This window comes from Apaloderma vittatum, unplaced genomic scaffold, assembly GCF_000703405.1.
Source record: "Apaloderma vittatum isolate BGI_N311 unplaced genomic scaffold, ASM70340v1 scaffold10239, whole genome shotgun sequence".
Taxonomy (NCBI): Eukaryota; Metazoa; Chordata; class Aves; order Trogoniformes; family Trogonidae; genus Apaloderma; species Apaloderma vittatum.
Window position 1 is genome coordinate 15,050 of NW_009734654.1, and position 10,493 is coordinate 25,542.

Here is a 10,493-nt window from a genome sequence, read left to right on the forward strand (position 1 = left end):
TAAGAAATCTTGGGGTTTGGGATGAAAACAGGGAAATCACTTGCCAAGTCACAGGCCAAATAGGCTTCAAAATTAACTCAATTTATTGCCTGTTAGTGCCAGCGTTGCCTGGTTTTCCCTGCAGCACAGCAGTGTGGGCAACCTGCCGCAGTGGTGGAGCACGCATGGAGGCTGGGGGCTGATCACATACATACATCTGCCTCTGCATCTTAAAACCTCCTGGTACTGTGCTGGGAAACCTTTCCATGACAATCATGTTTATCCAACCTCCATTTAATTACAATTCCACTTTATCTGAATTACCATGATGTTCTCTAGCATGAGTTGCTTTCTTTTGTTATTCTCCACAATTAACTCTATTAACCTTCATTTATCCAAGTGTGGTTTGGCTTTTTATAGGAATAGTGCTGTTTTGCAATTTCAATCTTAATTCTTTTTTTTTTCCCCACTAAAAACATAACTATCTCAGTCATAACAATAGCTTATTACGGCTGTTTTATACATATCCTAAATACATGCCTATATTGCCTGAGATCTGATTTGCTTTATTAGTAATACAAGTTCCATAGAGGAGCTGGAAGCGATTTCCTATTTCACATTGTCTGGAGCCAAGCATTACCCTGCATTTAACAACACGAAGCCAAATCCCAAGGCAGAGCACAGACCTGTGGAATGCCACCAATTGCTTTCTGGTGTGATACCTGGCGAGCTCCAGGCACCTTCTCCTCTTCTGTGTGGCTACAAAGCCACTCTATTCAGGTGGTGGCACTTGTAAGGATAAAAGTGATGGAGAAAATTAGCTGAGACATCTCAAGATTTAAATGAGAAAGCAGCTTTCTATCAATGGTCTTGAGCATAAAAGCCTCATAATAAACCATGACTATTTTTCCCTCAAAACATCCATGAAAAATGTCCTTCTTCACTAACTTTTTGCATTCTTACCACTTCTTTTCCCCGAATTTCTCTTTTAACACTTTTATTTCTGGGAGTCCTGCCAGCCTCCACATATATTTCTCTTTTCCTTCAAAAAATTATGCATAAACTTCCATGTCTGCATTTCTCTTCTTTACCTATATTTAATTTAGCAGAATGAAAGCTGAAGAAGAAATATCACACCTTCAGCTTCCAAGGTTTTCAGACCTGGCAGCTTTTCTTCCATAGCTTTCTCCAACTTTTCCATCATGTTGATTCATTTAAAAGGTGATATGAAGTCAAGCTTGTAATTCAGCATCATCTGGATCATAAGTATTCTCATAGCTACCAAATACCTTACTATATGTGAAGGTAAATAAAGTGAAATGATTTCAGGGAAATTATCTTAATTTTACCAAGTGTCTGATTTCTACATGAAATAGCAGCAGTATAACATTCAATGCACTGCCTATGAAAGTCTGAAATTATGCTTTTATCAATATACCATGTGATAAAAGGATAGTTTATACCCAAAATAAGAGTAAAGGAATTCATCCCTGCCCCATCAAAAACTAAACCATCACAAAAAAACAATGGCATTCAAACTAGCCCTCTGCCACATTCTGCAACTTTTTAGATATTTAGTGTGGCATATGCCTCACCATAAATACACATTTATGCATACACATAAAAACATATATAAATACACAACATAGAGCATATATGTTACATAATGTATACATGTGTAATTGAAATACCTACCTAGCTCTCCTCCTCTCTCTATATACATATGTATATGTATTCTTGACCTTGCCTTCTTAAGCTTTTTGTGTAACCTCAACGTAAAATCACTTCTGAGGCTGCTCAAAACCAGACACCTACCACTACTGACCAAGTCATACTGGAGAGCACGTCTCCAGCAATGTTCCTGAAATGACTGTGATCTGCATAAGCCGCAGAGAACTCACAAGTGGTGAATTCTTGATGGCAGGTAAGATCAATCCCTCCCTTTAAATGATGTCCAGCACGCCATCCAAGCCTTCAATGACTGACATCTACAAAAGCTCCAGACATATCTCAGTAGCAAATACTTCAAGGGGAATTAAAAGGAAGAAATCAAATAAGGATGTGATTTGTGCTAAGATTGGAGCCATACAATTCTTTTCTCCTGCACTGAGTGAATGTGATGGTAGTTTCTCCTTGATAATCCCTCACTCCATCCTGCATAATAACAGTAAAGACCAGAACAATAGTGTTGCGTTCACTGGTGGTTGTCAGCCTTTGGGATGGAATACCAAAATGAAAGTATATAGATTGGGTTCTTTGTGGTTTTGCAAACACACACATTTTTTCACACTGGAAGTATTAATTCTAAACCAACTGCCAATGTCACAGTCAGTCCCGCTTACCTGCAGGCTAGCCATTGTGCTGTATGCCCTACATGAGGGATGTGACATAGTGGCTCCCGTTTCATGGGGGACTGGCCCTGAGCAAAGTGTTCCTATACAACAGCTCCGAAAGAGTTATCCATCACAGCATAAATATCTACATGTACACACACAAGACCAAAGAAAAACTGATACTCTGAAAAATGAAACCATCATGATGTCAAGAAAATAGTATGTATTCCACAGTGAAGTCTATGTTTTTAGATTAAACATACTCCTGTGAACATCGCCAGTGAGCAATCTTGGTTGTGCAAGAACAATAAATGCTTTTGCAATACGTCCAATCTGATGTGGTTATATTGCTGTGCTCTGTGATAAGAGTTCAGGAGCAACCATCCTTATAGGACCTTGGGGTCCTTGTGATGACTCGTAAAGGGTTTTGCTGCTGCGCCTGCTGGTGTCACACTGGTGGTAGTCCCTACCTTCCAAATGGCAGACACTTGATTGCTTTCTAAAAAATATTTTCTATTCTGTCTTGGAGCCCTGGGTGAAATTTCTGTCTCTAATTCAAGGGTCATTCCTCTCTTCTTGGGGAATAAGAGATGGTTTGCAGGAGGCCAGCTGCAGGCCAGTCTCAGACCTCTGCATACCATGCACATTCCTCAGGTCATGCTTTCTGCAGCGACTCTGTGCAGATCTCACTGGGATTTTGAAGACAAGAAATAACGTGGATATTTTTAGAAATGCCTGTACATAACTGCTGCAATGTACAGGGTTACAAGAGTGGCACACTTGCACACTGAAATAATTTTCTTAGAAATAAGGACTTGTGAGTAATGATACAGATATTCTCTTAATCACAAAACCCAGTAATGAGCACAGGAAATGAGACTTAGGAAATACTAATTCTAAACTAAACTGTCACCCATCCCTTCTGTGGGCCTGGAGTGAGTATTTTTGTCTTTCTATTGTAATAATTACCTGTCCCAAACAAGTGTTGTGAGAATAAGGTAATGAACTGAAGCTGCAGAAAGCCCAGGCATGAAGGCAGGAACCCTCAGAACAAAACAGACCCATAGGGACAGGTTTTCAGAAACTCTTGAGCACATTTTCTAAAAGCATTTCAAGTCAGGTACTCAAAAGCATTTTTCCAGGAAGAAGACCATAGAATCATAGAATAGTTTCAGCTGGAAGAGACCTAGAAGATCATCGAGTCCAGCCTTTGTCCCAGCCCTGTCAACCTACTAAACTATGTCCCCCATTGCAATATCTAGTCATCTGTTAAACACCTCCAGGTACGGTGACTCAACCACCTCCCTGGGCAGCCTGTTCCAATGGCTGACAACCCTTTCAGTACAGAAATTCTTCCTAATATCTAACCTGAACCTCACCTGGTGCAATTTAAATCCATTTCCCCTCGTCCTACCACTCTCCACTAGGAAGAACAGACCAACCCCTGCCTCTCTACAACCTCCCTTCAGGCAGTTGAAGAGAGCAATGAGGTCTCCTCTCAATCTCCTCTTCTCTAGCCCCAGATTCCTCAGCCTTTCCTCATAAGACTTGTGTTCTAAGCCCTTTACCAGCTTGGTAGCCCACCTCTGTACCCTCTCCAGCAGCTCAATGTCCCTTTTGCAGTGAGGGGCCCAAGATCTCAATATCAACCCTTTTCTCAGGCCATATCTCAAGAAATCCATGATTATAAAAGAAGTTCGACAGGAAGTAGATATTAGCACTGATAATGAAGGGCCAAAGTGCCCAGTAGCCCAAGGTTGGTACTCCTGGACATCGCACATCCCTGCACCACATCTCTGGTTTTAGTGAAAAGCTCTTCAGACTAAAGAAAGCATGTGACAATGAGAAGCTCACTTTTAAGCCTACATTAAAAAACACAGCAAACTAAAAAGTTTTATGCATGACAAAACACATCACTCCAGAACAGCATGAACTTCTTTATGCATCTAAAGAACAAAATACCTTTCTCTGAGCTGGATCCAACTTTTCTCTGATGCGAGCAGGAGCCATGGCACCGCGTGCCATGAGTGGGAGCACACGCGTCGCTCCACGATATAATGGGTTGTATGACTAATAGCAATTAAAAGTCATTGAACTGCCACCTCACTGTAAATGACAACACTGTAATTTTACAAAACGTCATCTGGAACATCATTTTAAATCTAACCATCACACGATACTGCAGGGTTCTCTTCACATACCTTCATAGCTCAAACCCCTCAGAGGGGGTTCCTTTACTAACCGAGTGGGTCCCTTTACTAACCGAGTGGGTCTGGCTGGAAAGGAACAGGTAAAGCTGGAGCACAATTCATCTCCAGATGCAGGGACAGGGTGCAGAGCCTGTGAACATGAGTCCCATATGAGCACTACGGCCCTAGGTGAGAGGGAGGGAGGAAAAGCAGGTCTGAAAACAAGATCCAGCTGAACTACTCAAAATTTTGCTCCCTTGTTTGACTTTCAGTGGATATTGTGAGGAAAGAAATTTGCAGGTTTGTGGATCAGGCAGGCATCTCACAGACCTTGTTCTACAGCTGCTTCAGCCCCAGAAGAATTATGCAGATGATTGCAGTTGAAGAGCTGGTGCCAGCAGTCTGCGCACCACAGATTCTCACCAATCATGGAATGAAAACCACACAAGGTTGAGAGCAAAGCTTGATTCTTCTCAAGTGACAAAAATAACAGATACTGCAGAGAGAACTGAGCTTTCCTAACACTGAACTGAGAACTTTATTAGGAGATGATAAGTAATATTGCCCTCAGACCATTTACCTGCCTTTCCAATTCTCTACAACATTCCTTCTATAATCTCTCTGGATTTCAAGAAATTGAAACAACCATCACCAAGTCCTTTATCTGCAAAGAATGCATTCTCCTTCGGGTTTTGCCATAATTTGTAGTTTAGCACCACCTTCCTAGACACCAAAGAACGACAGCTTTGCACTGCGAGATCTTTTGACTTTCAGCCTTCATACGAAACCAAAGAATAAGGAAAGTATGAAGAGGGGTGGTTATTTCCCCAAACTGTTTTAATTACTACATGTTTTTAATAATGAGATAGAGTTCTCCATTCTTAGCAATTTTTAGAGCTCACCAGTTTTCAGAAACTATCCCACAGTGCTCCCTGTAGCACTTCAGTTACGAAGGCTCTATGGATAGCTGCGGATCTGTGCTGCCACGGTTTCAGGGCCCATCATTTGTGTTTCCAAGTCATGAAAACAACAGTTTACTTCAGAAATTTCAGTTTATACTGGATATAGCATATTTTAGTATTAAAAAGGAGCTTGTGAGTGCCTGATCTAAACAAGGTACATTTACTTAGCCTTCTAGGGAACAAATATCAACCTCCTTTATACACTTCATCATACATAATTGTTAAGGAAAGAGTTTCAGTGATCCCTTGAAAAGCAAACAGAACTGGAAATAGTAGTCAGCAGGCCCACAGTCCACAATAAAAATACTTTCTTCCATAACTGAAGGAGATGAGAAAGAGTAAAAAAGATGACAGACGTAGGGGGTAATCAACCTGCATTAGCATCAAAGACAAGCCCACACCTCAAGGAAAATTCAAGCAAAACATGTAGATTTTTTTTCTTTAATGCATTCTTCAGTTTTCCCCTTCTATTTGCTCCCCAGCATGCCCTCACTTGCATAGGGCATGCCCAGGATCAGCTAACCAAGAATAAGCTTAATCACAAAATTACCTTACTGCCACTCTCTGCAAAACCTCCTTCTAGGCTGAGCTACTTATCTTGTGACCCAGAAGCTGCATACACCCCCCATAACATGACCTGTTTTGCAGAAGTCTCACATATTGATACTTCAAAAAAATCACAAGAGTTCTGTGTGCTTTAGCTTGGCTTATTGCTTCACTTCATCACTGTATCAGAGACTCACAGGTGGTGCTCCCCAAGAAGCGGTCACAAAATTCTGGGTGACACGTTGTGGCCATGCTGCCTGTGTTTCTTGGAACAGCCCGGTGGCTAAGCTGCTCATGGCCATCTTAGATCCTGAAGCTGCATTCTTTCTTAAACCTTTGTTTCTCTTTCTGGTTGTAAAATTATTCTCAACCTGGAAAACTCTTTTAATATGGAGAAAACCTCTTAGGCATTTTGTGTCTTAGTTTCTTTGCCTGTGTAATTACTCGAACATAATCTGACTGTGAATATAAAGCCATCCTTTACTTTTGCCTCTTTGGGGGAAGAAAAAAAAGGTTACATTGCATATAAGCAACCAGTACACTTTCCATGCTAGGTCTTTACCCTTTTATCACATACTTAATTTCCCCAAATCAGAACTCCAAAGGCAGCCAACAGTAGTTTTAGTTATGGCAGTGAGTTAAGGAACAGAAACACATTGTTATCAGCCAACTCTGGGCAACAACATAGAAGAGATGATGATAAATGAGAAGAGAGGAGCTGTAGGTCTCAGCCTTTAAAAATCTTCCCCAACCTCTACATATGAACCAGCTATGGTTTCTGGAGGCATCTTCAAGAAAATGCATATGAAGGAGCCTTAAAAAGGATTAGTTTAATTTCTTTGCACTTTTCCATGGCTATTCTCACTCAGCATTAAAAACAAAAAAATCTAAAGTGGCTGTAATTTCATTTGCTTCATTTTCAAGGAAAATTGCAGCAAACTGAATTAAGGACACTGTAATTCTGGCTAACAATGTCCATGTAATACTGTAATACTATAACAATTGAATTCTTGCCTTTTCAATTCATGCCTTTAGTTTGTTTGGACTGTATTTCCATCATAGCACTGAAAAGGCAAACACCAAATGTGTTACTGTTTGAAGAACGGCATGATAGTTTGCAATGCTAAATGTATTTCCATAGACATTGCTACTCAAAGAGGCAACTGCATAAACAAATTTGTGTGCTCACACGGCACATTCTTGATGCTTCTGTTGAATTTGAATTTTACTTTAATTGCACCTAGAGTTTGCATAGAAAATTTATCATATCAAGAGTTCTTTCAAATATATATGATATTTACTTTTGCAGAAATTGAGGGTTTTCATACAGACATGCCCACTGTAAACAGATTATCTCCTACTTAGCAGGAAAACTGTTTTAGGTGTCTGTACTTCCTTTGGCTCTCCTAACCTTCTCAGGCACCAATCATTATCTCTAAAACCCCTCCTAGGTTCCAGACTAGTCCCAGGGTGGACAGGTAGCTCAGCTGGGAAATCCAGAGAGAGGACTCGAACACCACGGCATTTTCCAACCATAATGTTTATATCCCTGGGCCATTAAATTGACTTTGTCAGGCTCTGACTTCTCTTTTTAAAGCAGCACTACAGCTGAGCCAGCAGGTATCTCACAGGTGTTAACATGGGACAATAAGCTCTTTACAGCTCTGGTCAATGAAAAGCCATGGCCCTTGAAAGCACAGCATGCAGAGCAGGCAGTTGCCCTGAGACGGGGGGGAAATTCTCCGTGTTCCCCTACCTCACCCTCAGCATTGCTGACAGTGGCAGAGGCCTGTCCTGGCTGTGCACACAAAGGGGAAAGCAGCACCTGGGGACTTTTGGGCCATGTGAAAGAGTGGCCTTGGGAGAAGGGTCTGGGGGCTGCCTGCAAGAAATCAAGTCCAGGTTGGAGCAGAAAAGCAATAAATTGGGAGCTATGGGCTCAGTCACTTCACTATTCTTCTGTATAACCCATCCTCCCTCATGAGTCACTGGTAAGTCAAACATTGTAAGAAGAGCTTTCTAGCTCAAGTGTACTGGCCTGGTGAAGATATTTGTTTGCCAAGTGGTTTATCTGTCTTTCAGGTAAGTGAACTTGGCAGTTAGCTCCCTGAGCATCATATTTGCATGAAAAACATGCCACTAAGGATGCTTTCTTTGTCTTCCAGATACTGCACTTCAGATTTGATGGCATTGTTCAAAATTTGAACAGAACGAAGGGCATACAGAGAGACAGAAGGCACACAGTATTAACAATTATTTTGATGAATACAAAACAGTAGTGCCAACTATAAAAGCTAGAAAAGTCTTGCTTACAGTTGTTTAACAACTTGGAATTAAATCTTACACAACAAACATCTGTTACCAGCTAATTTTCCCACACACTCCTTCACAAAAAGCTTCAGACAGGACAGTTTGCTCATTTCTGGGGCCAAGGCTGAACAAGAAATGTGTTTCTCTCTCTCCTCTGCCTGTAAAATACCAAAATCTTTTTCTAGCAGCTCCAGTAACCTCCAGTTTGAAGCAGGAATTTCAGATTCAGCTGTGGACAGCTTTTGTGGCAGAAATGTGGCTTTTCATTTCCAAGAAAATCCCAGTTACCTTATTATTCTTCCCACAGACAAAGGCCAATGTGTTCTGTTTGCAGTTATCCCCCAGTAACTGGCATGGGGCAACCCTTCCTGGGCCACAGCACTATCAAATGCCTTGGGACACCCAAGCCCTGGCACCCCAGAGTGACCATACCCCACCCTGCCATAGCTGCTAGGTGTATCCTTGTGGATATCCTGCTGGGCAGTAGGAAATCCTCCAAATCCTCACAAACAGCTTTCTCCCATCATCTCACATTTTCCTATAGGATTTATGGCAAACAACAGGAAATAGCTTTCTCAGAAAACTTTTTCATCTTATTTTGGAAAGGTAGCATCTTACTTATTCTTGACTGAAACTTTTCTGTATGTTGACAGATCTTGGCATCTTTCACACTCAGGAACGTGAAGCCAGTTGAGCAGATTGCTGCTGTATCAGCGCTGTGCAGCTGCAAAATCCATTTGGCAGACCCAATGCAGCTGCTGCAGGGAAGCCAGGACCTCTACTTGGGCACCTATGGGATTACTTCTGATAAAAGCAGAGCTCTAAGATTCTGCCACAGAGAAGACTATCAATAATAACAACAAAAAAAATTATTTAGAAAACTATTCCTGCAAAAATTTGCTCTTTTTTATCCTCCTGAATGTGGAGAGTACCAGCCACTTATCCTCAGTAATTGCAACAGCCCCAGCAGGGGCAGAAACTGGCAGATCTGATTTAACTAGCACACCTCACCTCTTGCTTGGGATGGGTGGCTCCTTCAATCACCATGTCTCAGACCCAGTCAGGTCCATAAGCCCTTAGATTTTTCTGGTTGCCATATGTCACAGTTTACGGTTGGGCCAACCACAAAACTGATAGATACTCTCTCTGATCCCCCACCACCTTCCCAGGGGAGGATAACAGGTGGAACCAGGGAGAGAGATTTTGAGGTTGAAAAAATCGTGAACTAGTATGAAAAAGAAACCAATGCTTCAAATAACAATGAAAGTGTTGAACTATATACAGAGATGATACAAGCATGCAAATATATTCAAAGATACAAGATAATATGGAACCTGTGCCTTCCAGAGGACAACCAGGTCCTGAGTGAGAAAAAACGTTCCAGACTGAACTTATCAGCAAACCAGAGTTCCTGAGCCCAGATTATAGTCCAAATAAATCCAAAAATAACCAGAAAAGGACCTGTGCCACTCCTGCCTGGGGAGGTAGGGGAAGACAACCTGTTCCACCAAGCATTGCTCCTCTGCAGTGGGAAAACAGGAGATGGGAACACCAGCAGCACAGGAAGATGACAAAAAGCCAACAACAACCCCTCCAAGCACAGCAAGTACTGAGAGCCCCAGGGCTTTTCTCAGGGGCCCTTATATACTGAGCACATGGGAAAGTCCATTTGGATCACCTGACCCGTCCTCTCCTCCCCACAGGCACAGCTGACCCTACCCCCCTGTGACTGCCCCTGTGCCAGGAGTCCCACAGAGCTGCTGTCCCGGGGCGCTCACACCAGGGCACCACAGGAAAGGTGAAAAGCAGAGGCTAGAGCAGGTCTATAGCAATACAAAAGGATGTTTTACCCAAGGCAGGTTTTGTCGAATGTTTGTAAACAACCATGCACTGCTAGTTATTGAAAAATTTGAGAAAATGACCGAATTGCCTTAGGTCGCTTGTATAAATGGTTTAACTTGTACCAGCTGCGCTCTGTGGGTAGGCTGGGGAGGAGGCTGCAAGCAGACAGCAGTGAGGACCCACTCGGATCCATCAACTCTACCCATGATACACTTAAGTCCAGAGAGGATTTATTTCCACGGTCTAACAACTGGAACTCTTTAGTTTTAAGCCCAGCTCAGACTCATTAAATCCACTCTGATGCCTTTCACAAGTCTCTTTTCGTACTTCAG